Source organism: Prinia subflava, chromosome 3, assembly GCF_021018805.1.
Source record: "Prinia subflava isolate CZ2003 ecotype Zambia chromosome 3, Cam_Psub_1.2, whole genome shotgun sequence".
Classification (NCBI taxonomy): Eukaryota; Metazoa; Chordata; class Aves; order Passeriformes; family Cisticolidae; genus Prinia; species Prinia subflava.
The window spans coordinates 12,758,563-12,772,751 of NC_086249.1; positions in this window are offsets into that span (position 1 = coordinate 12,758,563).

The window sequence follows — 14,189 nt, forward strand, 5'->3', positions numbered from 1 at the left end:
TCACTGACATGATCATCTAAGTCAAAGTCCTCCAGTCCTGAAGTATCAACCCAGGCTTTCTGCTCCCACAGATGAGCACCCAAAATTATCTCTGTAAGATACCACAGGAAAAGTGGGGGACAAGAAAAGCTTGCCTTTCTCTTGTATAGGTCTTAAGTAGCAAATTGTCTTTATTTTTCTCCTTACTCCCCGGATGTTGTTGAAACAAATCTATTTAGAAGTTTCATCTGAAATTAAAGCGAGAACTCTGGGAGAGCAGTCAGGAGTCCACAGGGAAAACACCAGACTCCTTAGTGATTTATAAACAAAATCCTTAGAAAGCAGACATCTAGGAATCATTCAAGAGCACAATGTTCCCAGAAGTTAAAAATTCACATAATCACTTCTACTTGAAATAGTTAAGACTTTGAAAATTCCAGCTAACCTAGTAGAAAATGTGAAGTCTCTGTCTTTTTTTGTTTGGGTTTTTTTTTGTTATTTGTTTGTTTGTTTGGGGTTTTTTTGTGGGTTTGTTTTTGGTTTTGTTTTTGTTTTAACAATAATGGAGATAGCCAAGATGCAAATGGAAGCATTTTTATTGTACTGGATCTCCCATGTCTCACAATTATTTTTACATTTGGTCTCATACATGTGAATAATGTGAATATATAAAGCGAGTATAGATGAGAATCTATACACACAGTACTCTACACAGTAGAGTTTTTGTGATGTTAGCATGTTTCTTATAGGGGCCTTAACAAACACAAAAAGCTTAAGGTTGTTTATTGTCTCCAGAGAATCACATTGGAGCTTCAACGGTGACAAAAGCAAAGCCCATTGCTCACATTTTTAATTTACCATAATGCAGCTGTTTAGAATTAAGTCAGAAATTACAGTGCTCATAAGTCTGCCCATCACAACATTATTTGCTGCGTTGTTGTCCCTGACAATACCTCAAGGTCTTCCTTCAGAGTGCAGTGAGAAATACTTGAGAATATCACAGATGTTTTTACTACAGTCTTCCTTATGCTCTCACACCATCACTACAAAACTCCATTTTGCCATCAGAGAAAGAGGAACAAAATAATTCACCCCCAACATTTTTGTTAGAACAGCTCCCTTTAGAAAGGGAAGCCATACTATTGCACATATGTACCAGCAATCAACACTCAGGTTCATCTAACACAATCTGATTATTTATTATGTTATATATAAAAATATAACATAACATAATATATATTATAATTTATCATTGTATATGTTATATATTATAACTACAAGAATTAAAATTAACCAATCATTTTCTGTCTCTGTCTTCTACACTGTGCATAGTCACCCAAAAAACCCCACCCACAGCAAGTGCAACAGCAACTTTTGTCACAGAAAATATCTGTAATAAAACAGAATATTTAACAAGTTGATGTCAAGGTAAACCAGCATTCACTGCTCTCTCCCTGACTGCACAACCCAAAATCTCATCATACTATGTAAATACATTGAGCAGTCACAATTTTCCTTGGCACAAACAGAGGGAAGAGCTCAGAGGGAGTTTGGGCTCCCAAACCTGTGAGCAAGGCGTGGGTGTGTGTGTCACAGAGGGGGCTGGGAGGAGCAACTGAGGCTCACTGATGTCTTCAAGCCCTGAGAACTGAGCAGCTGCCCCATCAGCCTGGAGAAAAGACACTGGGGAGACCCTGCAGCATCCTCCCAGTACCTGAAGGGGACCTACAAGAAAGCCAAAAAAGGATTTTTTTACAAGGGCAGATAGTAATAGGACAAGGGGAGATGGTTTTAGCCTGAAAGAGGGCAGGTTTATCTTAGATATTAGGAAGAAATTCTTCACTATAAAGGTGGTGAGGCACTGCAACAGGTTGCTCTGAGAAAGGGGCAGAAGGGCATCCCTCCATGGATGCAGGGAGGCACGTAGGTAGTGAAAGAGGGGACAGGTTACCCAGGAGAGCTGCAGGCAGATTATCTGAGTGTGAATGGACAGGGCTCAGGTGGAGCTGGCACAGAAGGACATGAAGCGCAACAGGAGTGGTTCTGGCTAAAAAAGGCCAAGAAAATCACAGATGAATCATAGATTCATAGAATGTTAGGGGTTGGAAGTGGAGCTAAAGTTCATTAACGTCATGATCCCATGCTGTGGGCAGGGACTACTTCCACTTGACCAGCTTGCTCAAAGCCCCATCCAACCTGGCCTGCTCTGTAAGTGCAGCTCAGCTGCCAGAATCCATACATTCCCATCTTCCTCACCAGGGCAGTCCATCCACTCCTCTGTGCACAGCCATTTCCAGTACTTCCCATCCATGATGGGGCTTTGTTTCTGCCATCTAAAACTCCATCAGTATTCTGCTCATCCAGGCCAGTAATTTGCAGTCTGGTTCTGTCCTCTCAGAGCTCCTTTACTTGGGGACTCAGTGCCTCAAGGACAGCCCTCCTCACTCCCAGGACACCCTCAGCACACTCCCAGGCACTACCTGCACACCCCCTGCAGAATTCCTGCTGGGTCAGATGTCCCCAGACAGCTGCTGGCTTGTGGCAAGCTGGCATCATGGATGAACAGGCTCAAAGAGCTCTCAGCAGAGTCTCTAGAACCCTTTAAAAAAAAAAAAATCAGTTAGAGCAGCCAGTTGGAAACAAGAAGCGTGGGCTCTTCCAGGAGCTGCCAACAGAAGCTGACTGTCAGAGCTGGTAGGAGCAAAAGCCTCCAGCAGCCACCCCTCACCTGCAGCAGCAGGCTGCCAGAAGCTCCCCCAGGAAAGACAATCCCTGCAGAAGAAACATATGGAAGAAATTCCCTGAAGAAGAAGCCTGGAAACTGCTGTGACAACTGTTATATCTCTACTATCTGATTCCCTAGCTGCACTTAAGAGCAGGCACAGTGAGAACGAGTTGCTAGCACATGGGTGTTGTGAATTAATTTAAAGATGAGGAGTTTTCTCAGAGCAGCCCACAGTCAAGCCTTGTGTGCTGGAAACTTAAGGATTCTGTGAGTTTTTCGCAACACAGAGAGCTGTTCAGGGAAGGCTGGCAACTAGAATTGAAATTGGAAACAAAAGATGCAGACAAAGCCATGTGTGTTTCCTATACCTGTCACAGCCACACCATGGAATCTCTGAGGACTTCTTGCAAGACTTACAAGACCCTCCACCAGTCCCACTATTAAAAAGCTCTGGAAAATCCTTGGGAAAGTTTACAGCAGTGTCCACACAGGCAGTCCTGTCAGATTTTCAATTGCCTGTGGCAACTAGCTCTGGTATCTATTAAACATACAGGTAGTGAAATTCGTAGAAATAAACTGCATGTGGAAACAGCCACTGGCTGTGTTTATATTAGTGAGTAGTGCTGCACAAATAAAACAATTCTGAGGAGCAAAACAACTGTGCTGAGAATGAGACCCCAAAATTTCTTGTGCTTCAAGAACTTTTTCTTCAGTTCCATTCTGGTTTTATGAACTGCATGCTATTGGCAGCTACAGTACACTAGGTATATTCCTAGAGAGCATCTGCTCCCACGATTTCAGATGAAAAAGACCCACTTCATGCTTTCCTACTCTGGGAGTTTGTTCCATGACATGAACTGGCAGTAGAGAGGAGATTATTTCAAAAAATTCAAACCTAAATGCTCATATAGCTCTGCTCGTATTTTTCAGAAATGCAGAAGGTTTTTCTGCTCTCAACCCATCTAACTCTACAACCTTTTAATTGTTTGGACTCCTGAGATGATAATATTGGCCTGTTACAGACATTATGTAGTTTTTAGAGAAATTCCTTGTCCTTCCCAGGCTGGCTTCAGACACTGAGTGTAATGCTGTTATGGTTTGTTAGCTCAACTCCATCCATGAGCCGAAGCAGTCTGGCTGCCCGTGTGACCTTGGAGCAAACAACCCAGACATCCATGTAGGAGAGTGCTGAGTGGGGCATGCATAATGTGTTCTGGCTAACACTGAGCTGGCCATCAATCACCCACTGAAATTGTCCCAAAAATTAATGCTGGGACACATTTGCACCCTAAGCGTGTTGTGCCAATGACAAACAAGATCTTTCAGGGTTCAGTGCCATCACAACTCTTAGCTTTATGTAAAGTTTTTATGTAAAAACTTTATGTAAAGTTTTGAAAATAAAAACATGTTTGCAGCACAGTTCCTTATACACTTCCATCACTGAACATATCAGAGAGATGAGGTTGGATGAAAAGTGGGAGGTGTGCTTTGGAATCCAGAGAAAAGCAAGATATAATACTGTTTATTTGTAAATGCTGGTGAGATTTCCTCCCCAGGAAGTAGCCTCTCCTCTTCATAAAGAATAAGAATCTAACAATTGTATTTTACCAGTCAGAATTCTCTGCCTGAGTGTTCACAAGAAATTATCAAATTATGTATTGTTTATATACAACTCTAGATACCTCTTAGGTAAAATTAATCAAACCAAGAAAATTAATTAAAGAATTAAAATTGACAGGGTTTGTAATATACTACATTTTCCTATAATCATAACCAACTTTTCAAACTTACTGTAGACTATGGGTTACTCAGCTATATATTTGAGAGCTGAAAGCATTTTTAAACCACAGAACATTTCCATTTAAAATTTCTGATTTAACTCTTCAGAAGAAGCAGTGAACAAATACTTTACATCAGACTTTTACCACTACACAGGTTCCTGTCAAATCTGTTTTAAGGATTTGGAATATGATGCATGAACTTCTCTTTCCTTTGTCATCTGGATTTATTGAGATGGTAAATAGGTACTCTGTGTTGTTAAAATGCTCCTGCTCTGGAAATAACTTCTATTTTCAATCCTTGAACAGTACTCAGATACTATAATGACTCAGAAAATATAAATATTGCATATGGAAATGATAGATGCCAGAGCTTGGATGTCTTTTCTATGAAAGGCCTGTTATAGCATTCCTTTCTAGTTAAAATATCACTATAGTCACTGACCTTGTCAAATCAGTTTTTTAAAATCACTACCACAAAGGTCTTGTTTAACTGGAATAGTGTCATTCAAACATTGCAGAGATTCCATCTTGTTTTTCAATTGTTCCACAGAAAACTTCAACTGTAACAACTACCAGCTAATAAAACAGTACTCCATTTAAGAGAATCTCACCAGGAAAATCTTTTTAGATTTTTGTACACACTAGCAGTTCATAGTTTAGATAATATGATGGAGAGTGACAAACACAGGCAGTAAAAGCACTTGCTGTTGCTTCTGGACCTAAAAAACAGAAGAGTCTAGAGGATAACTGAACTTTTAAATATTTATACCAACAAAGGAGTTTCAACTATTTCCCAGCATTTTTCCAGCTGTTTGGAATTTTTTTTCTGTTGTTTCAAATCTCACATTTTGTTTTTATTTTCCCCTTAACAATGCACTGTGATACTGCCTCCTCGAAAATTGCAAAGTGAGACACACGTCTCGAATGTGGAATTACCAAGGGAAGAGTTTATCAAGATGCTATGGGCAGGTGTCAGGCCTTTCTGCCTCCTCTGCTGTGGGAGATCTGTTAATAATGTGCATAACAAGTAGAGAAAATCAGATACAAAGTACTACAACTAGCCGGAGACATTTGAGAAAAACACTGGGAGAGAAAGCAGGGACAGTACTTGTGAATCACCAGGTCTCCTGTTCACCAGGAGCTAAGAGATGATTTTCCAGACAGGGCAACATCTTTCTGTGCTGCCCTAAAATAAAAAAATAAAGTATTCTAAATGTATTATAAACAGTAAAGAAGGACATTTGTTCCTGTTTTTCTTTTTATCAGTTATTAAGCCTAGTTCTCCCTGCCCCCCTTTTTAATTTATGTGGGAGGAGATTGATTTTCCTTTCTTTAATGGGACAGACAAAACTTATGAATACATTTGTTGTGTTGTTATTGTTTTACATAATTACATTCAAAAGATTTTCTATGTTGTTGTGGTTTTTTGGTAAGTTTGAGCATATTGCTTCTAATGTAATCAAACATAATCAAATATGTGGTTATTATCTGTAAGGTAATGAATGAGGAAGAATGTGTTACTGTGTTTTTAATCATTGTGGAATCCAGATGATAACATTAACCAAAGGAGCCTAGCTCAAGGGTTCTCTAATAACATCTGAACCCTGTTATCAGTGTGTACTATCAATTTACCTTAGCTTGCTGTGACCCACACAGGTTAGAAGAAATTAGTTTATTTTGGAGAAATTTAGAGTTTCAGAAATAAAAGTTTTAAAACCTTTTCTTTCCTGAACCATAGACCTCAAATAAAATTTGACAGCAGTAAGACAGCAAGTTGCTCTGTGCCAGTATGCATGCATCAGCTTTATCTCATTAAGATGGAGAATTGTTATTTTATACTATTGATTTTTAGGTTCTCTTTCATAATTTTTATCGGCCTGACACTGGCTTATTCTTCACACTATTAAGTTTCAAAAAAAGCCTGTATTCTGGGCTCTGGTACTAGCCTACTTGCCCCCTAATCATCAGTCTTCTTGTGCTATTGATAGTGAGATGGAAAATCCAGAATTTAAAAGAAGAAAGGTTAAATCTGAGCCATACATACAACTCAGAAAAACTTGTCAGGTATTTCAGAGCTCAGATGATGTCTGGGAATTTATTTTCTTTCCCTGAACTAATTTTCTTGCCATCCCTTATCATGTCCTCCCATTCATGACTGTAAAATATCCCTAAGAACACCAACAGGATTACAGATGGTTGTTACCATTGTCAACACTGTCATCATCCACTGCTCAACAGATTTGAAGTTTTAATTTAAATGAGGAAAACAGGTAATACACAGAGACCTGGTGTCATTCAACTGCAATCTCCATTGCATATTTGATAACTATTATGCTTCCCAATTTTATTCATCTCAGGAATCAAAACTGTGACTGACATTATAAAAGACCAAAACTATTCCATGAAAAGTAGGCAATTAGATTTATCCCTGATGCCACAGAGACAGCATGGGAGAAACAGGAGTCAAGATGTGAGTCACAAAACTACTGCACCCGTTTAAATACAGTCTTGACTTGCAAGCAGCCCGTAAAGAATTCTTGAATTAGCTATGTATGAATCAGCAATACACAAGGAATAGAGCAATTTAGGATAGTCAGTCACCTTAGCTATTTTTGGTTGATGCATTAATCTTCTCAGAGAAAAAGAGTTTTTACATGTGACGTACGCAATACACAAGGTGAGCAGTGGGGTGATGAGAGTGGCCTTGTAACAGGAGAAAACTGGAAACAAGGGGAATAAGGGGAATGGGGGAGGAGGCTGAGAAACAGGAAAGTAATGATATATGATGTGATATAGAGTAAACAAAGGATAAAAAGGTGCTGTTAGAGACTAAGGAGGATGTGGCAAGGCAGAATGGGACAATAACCTCAACCTGAAAATATATGGTTTGGCATTGGGAGTCATGTTCCAATGTTTTTGAACTCAGGTCCACCGGAGCAAGCTTGGAATTCCTCAAAGAGGAAGAAGACTTTCTCAACCTTTGTCCTCAAGCGATTCTTTCCCTTCTCTATGCTGCTGAAAGATTGACAGGACGGATAATGGTATTGTTCATTTTTCAAGTATTCATTAATGCCATTGACTTAACTTGTCTCTTTTGAAGAGCTATTAGAGCCCCTTTGTGCTGTATCTATGGGCTGTATTGTGGGCTGTCACTACAGCACAGGCACATCCTGCACAGCACTCTGCTTCCCTCACCCTGCTGCTATCTGGCTGTCAGCTTTATTGTAGAACATCAGCAGAGAAGATGTGTGCCGTATTTTTGTCTTCGCAAACAGACCGCGTTATGTTAGGCTGCAAAATAATTACATGACATTCTCTGCTTTCCAAATTCAGGATTATCTGGCCTGTGCCTATGGCACTAATGCTACATCTGCTGGTGATACACATGACAGCGAGAGCAGGGGCTGATTTGCAGTCTCAGGAGCTATCAAAACTAGCAGCACTGAAAACACAATAATTATATTAATTGGGCAATGTCTCTACAGCCCAAGCTTTTGCTTTGCCTTAGCATTTAATAACTTCTCTCATATATTGGTTATGTCAAATGTGAAGAGAAGTCAGAAAGAACTCCTTAGTGTTTTGGCTTCACAGCAGGCACACTAGGAACCAATTTGTGCTGGGCAAAAGCTTTCCAATGGAGTATTTTCTTGTCAGAAGACATAGTTCCACCAAAATAAAAACATTCTGCAAGAATGTACTGATTTTGACAAATTTAATCCAGAAAAAAAAATGTAAAGCATTAAGATTTCTGCTTTAATATGGGTTTATTTAAAGACCATATCCTTTAAAGAAATGAAAAATTAGATTAATAAGAATATCAGATCTATTGAAAATAAATATTTGGATTCAACTATCATTATCTTTTCAAGGAATCATAATGAAACATGTTCAGAAGTTGTTGACAGAATTTTCCTTTCCACTGAATTTTCCTGCAAACATGAGGTTTAAAAATTACCTCACTCTACTACTCAGAAATAGAAAAACAGGCACATAAAGGACTTTCACAACACTTTCCTTCAGAAAAGCGATGAAGTCTACAAGCTGATGCTTCTACTAAACACTCCCTAGAACTCTGAGTAGATCCTAAAGTGATATAAATCAGAAAAGTCCACTGTGACCACAGCGGGCAGAGTTTGATGCTATCAGTCATCATGAATGCTCAGGTTTTCAGGTGCACTTTGTGGCGGACACTCACAGCATGTTTTATAAAGTGAACATTTAAAGAACTTACCATTGCAGGTCAGTTTGCTGTTCTGCTCTGTGGTGAGTATTTCACTAATCACCCTGTGTCCAGTATCCTTCTGTAAAACTGAAATAATATTTTCCAACTCTCATAAATTCTAGGATTAGACCTTACTTTTCAATATGCCAGTGCTGGCAGACCACGTAGAACAAATTGGAAGAAGAAGCAAGAACATGTGCAAAGTGTTTAAGAATGGAAAATATCATCTAGACTATCAACAAGAATAAAGAAGTAATTTCTTCTTTTAGAATTAGGTACTGATCTTGTGCACTAAGATTGTATTTCTCAAGTTGCTAATCAGTAAACTCTTCATAATTTAGAATTTTTTGCTAAATATATAATTCATTATCTCTTCCATTACTTATGGACACTAGAAAACCTCATATCTTCACATTGCTTCAGTAAGTTAGATTTTTATCTTTTTTATTGTTTTTTAAGTCTGCAAATTAAAACAGTGATGGTTACAGATGCTGTGCTGCAAACCACAGTCTCCTCCACACAGGCTTTTTTTCAAAAGCTGCTTTTCATGTACAATGAGAGCCATTTCATGAACACTTAGAGATTGCAGAGGGAAAGCTTTTGCGGAGAAGAATGAACTAGATTTTTACTAAAACCTGTAAGGGAAAACACCTTTGCATACTCAATAGCTAACATATTAATCTATACAGAAGGATGTCTTTATACAGAGCAAAGTTGAAAAACCCTTCAGTGGCACACCAGAGAAGTGTTAGAAAGAGACGTATTGATAATTTGCAATTACCCCATAGACAAGGTGTCTGAACAATATTGATTATTTCTGTTATTTACTAATTATTAGATTTGTCACTGCAAGAAGTTTGAAATTCACCTGGTCTACCCTTGTCAGAGGGGCAAATGACTCTTACTTTATTCCACAAATCATCAAATTAGATTCTCAGCTAATTAAATCTCACTTGTTATGGGAAGCTACACAGATCAGAATTTGATGCTCTCTGTTAGCTGTGTTTCTGATTAAATACAAGTCGTGGTTCACACCTATGCAGGAGGGAAAAAAAGGAAGTAAGGACTAAGTATAGGTGAGAATACATCCCTGTTTGTTGGCAAGAGAGACAAATACATGCCATTTGTTGGTATTCTCCACGTGTGGTCTAAAACGCTCAGCAGCGGAGCATCCACACTTCTGACATTCGTTAGCACAAATTACCGTGTGGCACGTCAGAAGGGCCTGCAGCAGCATGCCACAGGGTAATTGCCTGGGATGTGGAGCTGTGGATCCTGCAGGGCCTCCCAGAGCCTGCACAGCACAGGGCCAGCAGCTGGTGTGCAACAGCTGCACCAGAGCCTGTGAGTGCGCAGGGCTCCTGAAGCAGCCAGGACAGCAGCGGCAGCTAAAGCATCACACACAGCCTGGTACCTCCCCTCCTCTCCAGGGACACAGGAGCTGCTCAACACCAGAAGTGATGCAACTGGCCTGAGAAGACACACCTGGGCCTCCAACGTGTTCCATTTCTTAAGGAAAGAAGAAAGGAGGAAATTTTTAGGAGGAATTTTTTAAATTGTGGGGGTGGAGGAGGGAAAGTCAAGGTAGAATCAAAAGCTTTTTTTTGAAAAAATATTTTCTCTATGCATAACCTTCATTGTAAAAACTTCCCCCAGCCTGAATTTATTTTCCCATTGGCACATCTATACGAATCAAATTCATGCTATCCTAAATCATCTTAATACCTGCACAGGCCTTAATTTGCTTGAAACTTCTATGCCCCTGATTTTCCAGCTACCTTTCTTAGCTGCAACAAAACCTGCTACCATGAGTGTGCTGAACTGGATAGAGAACAAACGCTGTACAAGATTTTAATAATGCATCTTCCAATCCAGGTACTAAATAGATAAAAACCTAACTCAGTAATAATTCAGGAGAAATAAAGAAACAAAACTAGAAAAAGTGTATAAACTATAATGTATACGTGCAGTGCAGTTAGTGATGAAACAAAACAGACCCAACAGTAAGTCAAGTGTAGTAATGTTAGTAATGCTCATCATTATTATATCAGCCAATAGTTTTATAAAATACAAATAAATATTAAAATTTGTGTCATGGTGAAATATCACATAGGTCACTATCAATACCAGTGTTATCATGCACACTTTTCTTTGCAAGATCTAATAATTAAAAATTACTTGAAGGCCAGTTTCAGTCTGGACATACAGGAGAACGAGGTTCAGGATTTCATTGTCTGCAGCCACGGAGATTGATCCATGTTACTCCAGTACTCAACGAAATAAGGCCCGAGAAACCAGTGGATTTTACTGAAGGCTCAGTTGCCTTTCTAATTAGGTAACTCACTAAAGCTTTAGTGCCACTGAATGACAACTGTTTGTCTACACAGGCTTGAATAGTAATGTTTTCAGTCAGTGCAATTATTTCCCTTCCTTTGCTGTAATCCCTCCTAAAGTGTGCTTCAAAGTTTGAGAGGTATCTTACCCCCTACAGTAAAAGAAAGCTAAGTCTGAAGTTCAGTTTATTATTGTCTACCAGAGATATCCTCAGCTTGCAGTAAATTAATGAAAAGGATATGTTCAGCTTGGTTAGCCCAGTGCAACGCAGTTATATTCTGCTTCCTGTAGACACTAATTCATTAAATGCCACTGCTGGCTTTGTACCTGCATCCCTCAAGATGTAGCTTTGGTACAAGAGGTTCCCAGGAAAACCTTTGAACACAAGTTTCTTGTTATGAATATTGGGGGTGGGGTGGGTTTGTTTTTTTTTTTTTTATTCACATGGTGAGACACTTGCAATTAATACAATCTGGAATTCATACAGTTAAAATTTTGTTTAGAAGTCAATGTTGCTGGCATTATTGAAAAGAGAAATATTATTTCACTTTCTTCTTGGCTATGTAATTACAAGTAAATAATAATTTGAGCTATTTTTTACTTGGTACAAGAAGTATTGAATATCTTCTATAATGATGAACTCAATAACATAGGAGCTGGGTATTGATAGGCTCAGAAAATTGTTTGGGCAAAAGAAAACACTCTTAATGAGCAAAGTCAAGAATGATTACTTGTGAAATTGAGATTCTAGCCACCTAATCAAATAATTCCAAATCTAGTAATTATAGACAAATGGAAACAAACGAACAAACACCACAAAACCCAAAAACCCCTCCCTAAAAATAGATTACTGTTAGAGAAAGGGTCTCAACAATAGTAGATATAAAACTGCTGTACAGACAATTCCTAGTACCTAGTCATTCCCTACTGGCATGGTGCATCCTTCTACTATTTTTCTTGGTCTTGAGGTTATTGGCTAAACTTTGGGGGCAGGAGGAGTCTGACAGCAAGTCCTTCAGAGGAAAAGATTTGTTGAAGGCAGGGGTTTCTTTCTGCTCTTTGGTGGCAGGAGGATAACCTTATCTTCCTCACTCTGAGGTCCAGTGAGGGGTGTTTTTATGTCTTTTTATCTTACCACATTTTACACTTTGCTTTTCTTTCTTGCTCTGCACTCCCACTTGGAGTGTTTTACGTATAATTGATATTTATTCTAAAAATCTGAACTGTCCAACTCACATGCCTTTTTTCTTTTTTTTTTTTTTTTTCTGTGACTTGTCTGCAAACAGTCACAAGCAAGTTGTTTCCTGAGGTCTCCAGGGTCACCACGTGTCACTTTTCTTACCAGGTTACACCCGCATGCCTCTACACTGCACCAGGTCCCAACTTTCAAGCCTCTGTTGCTATGCCAAGCCCACACTCTGTGTTACTTCATTATATGAAGGTTGTTGATGTGGTTTGCTTGTTTGTTTGTTTGTTCCATGCAGAAAAATCTTCAGTTGCTACTATCATTTACACAAAAGTAAAAAAAATCTTTAAGTAAATCAAGACAAGTCCAGACAAAGCCCAAGGGGAATCAGTCCAGAGGCCTTGTCCTGGTTTCAGCTAGGGTTGGTAACAAGGCTGTACCATGCATGTCAGCATTTCAGTTTTTGGGGTACAGATGCAGAAAAACTTTAAAGAGCTTTGTAAGTAAAAAATGAATGGTGACAAGCTAGACAGTTGCTAGACCAGGCAATAACATCACTTAACATATCCTGGTAGTATTAGAAGGTTTAAATGAGGTACCAACCACCCTTCCACTCCAGAAGAAAAGGTAACCACATACCAATACACTGCTGGTGTCCCATGAAAACAATTATCTTTAACCTCAACTATGAAACAAACACACAGACATTGTTAAATATTGGAATTGCTTGTGTGGTTTCCAATACATGTAGTTCAAGTGAGTATCTTCAGGAAACGGTTTAATATTTGACTCTCCAAGATCAATGTGTGATGCAATTACCAAGAATATGTTTACACAGTGTAATACTTCGAACATATTTTCCTAGAATTCACAGCAAAACCAATTTTGCAATGAAATATAGTGCTTAATAAAGGCTGGAATTCTGCTCTGTGAAAGTTTTCGTGTATGAACATTCATAATAGCTCCTAGGATGGAGATGCTACTACAGCAGAAAGAAAAAAATATTTCAAGCCAGCCATACTTTTTCTTTTAAAGTAAAATGCCAATAACCTATCATGACTGTGATGGTATGACTCACTTTAATACTGACACATATAGATCCCACAAACCACAGAAACATTTGGACTGTTATTTTTAATGGCCTTTTAAAGACACAAGCCATAAAAGCACACAATAAAACATCTTTATTGCGTTGCTGTGTTTGGCAAAGGGACTAGAGCAGTTTTGGGTGATGGCTGTGATGGGTCTGGCTGGGAGGGAGTTAACTTTCCTCATGGCAGCTCCCATCGTGTCCTGTGCTGCCTTTGTGGCTGAAATGGTGTTGATAAAGTGCCAAAGTTTCTGCTTTGCAGAGCAGTGCTTGCACATCATCAGGTCATTCTCTCAGGCCAGAAGGCTGAAAGGATGAGCAAAAGTTTGGGAGGGGACACAGCTGGGAGAGCTGGCCAGGGATAGTCCACACCATACAACATCATGCCCAGCAGTAAAAGACACAGGAAAGCAGTAGGGGTAAGGATTTAATTAATAAACCAATTATCTTCCAAGGCAACTATTCATACTGAGGCCCTGACTCCCAGTTGCCTGCTAATGGGAATAAGAGAATAAATCTCCTCATTTTGCTTCTGTGTGTGGCCTTTGCTTTATTCATTAAACTGCCTTTGTCTCAACCCTCAAACTTGTCCATCTTATTTCCTTCCCCTGTGCTGTCAGGAAGGGGAGAGTCAGACCAGCAGGGTGGGAAGCTGAAGGCCAGGAAAGGTAGACCCACATTTATTTAAAAGTAGTGCAGTTTCTGCCACTGCTTTCACGTGCCACAAAACAAAGAATAATCTCATTGCAGACTCTTTGATATGGATTCTCCAAAAAGTAAGCCTGAATATAAACTGTTTATTTATAAAACTATAATATAGAAATATCATATTGATAGTAAGAAAGGCAGGAACCTATTAGGGCTTCTTTAGC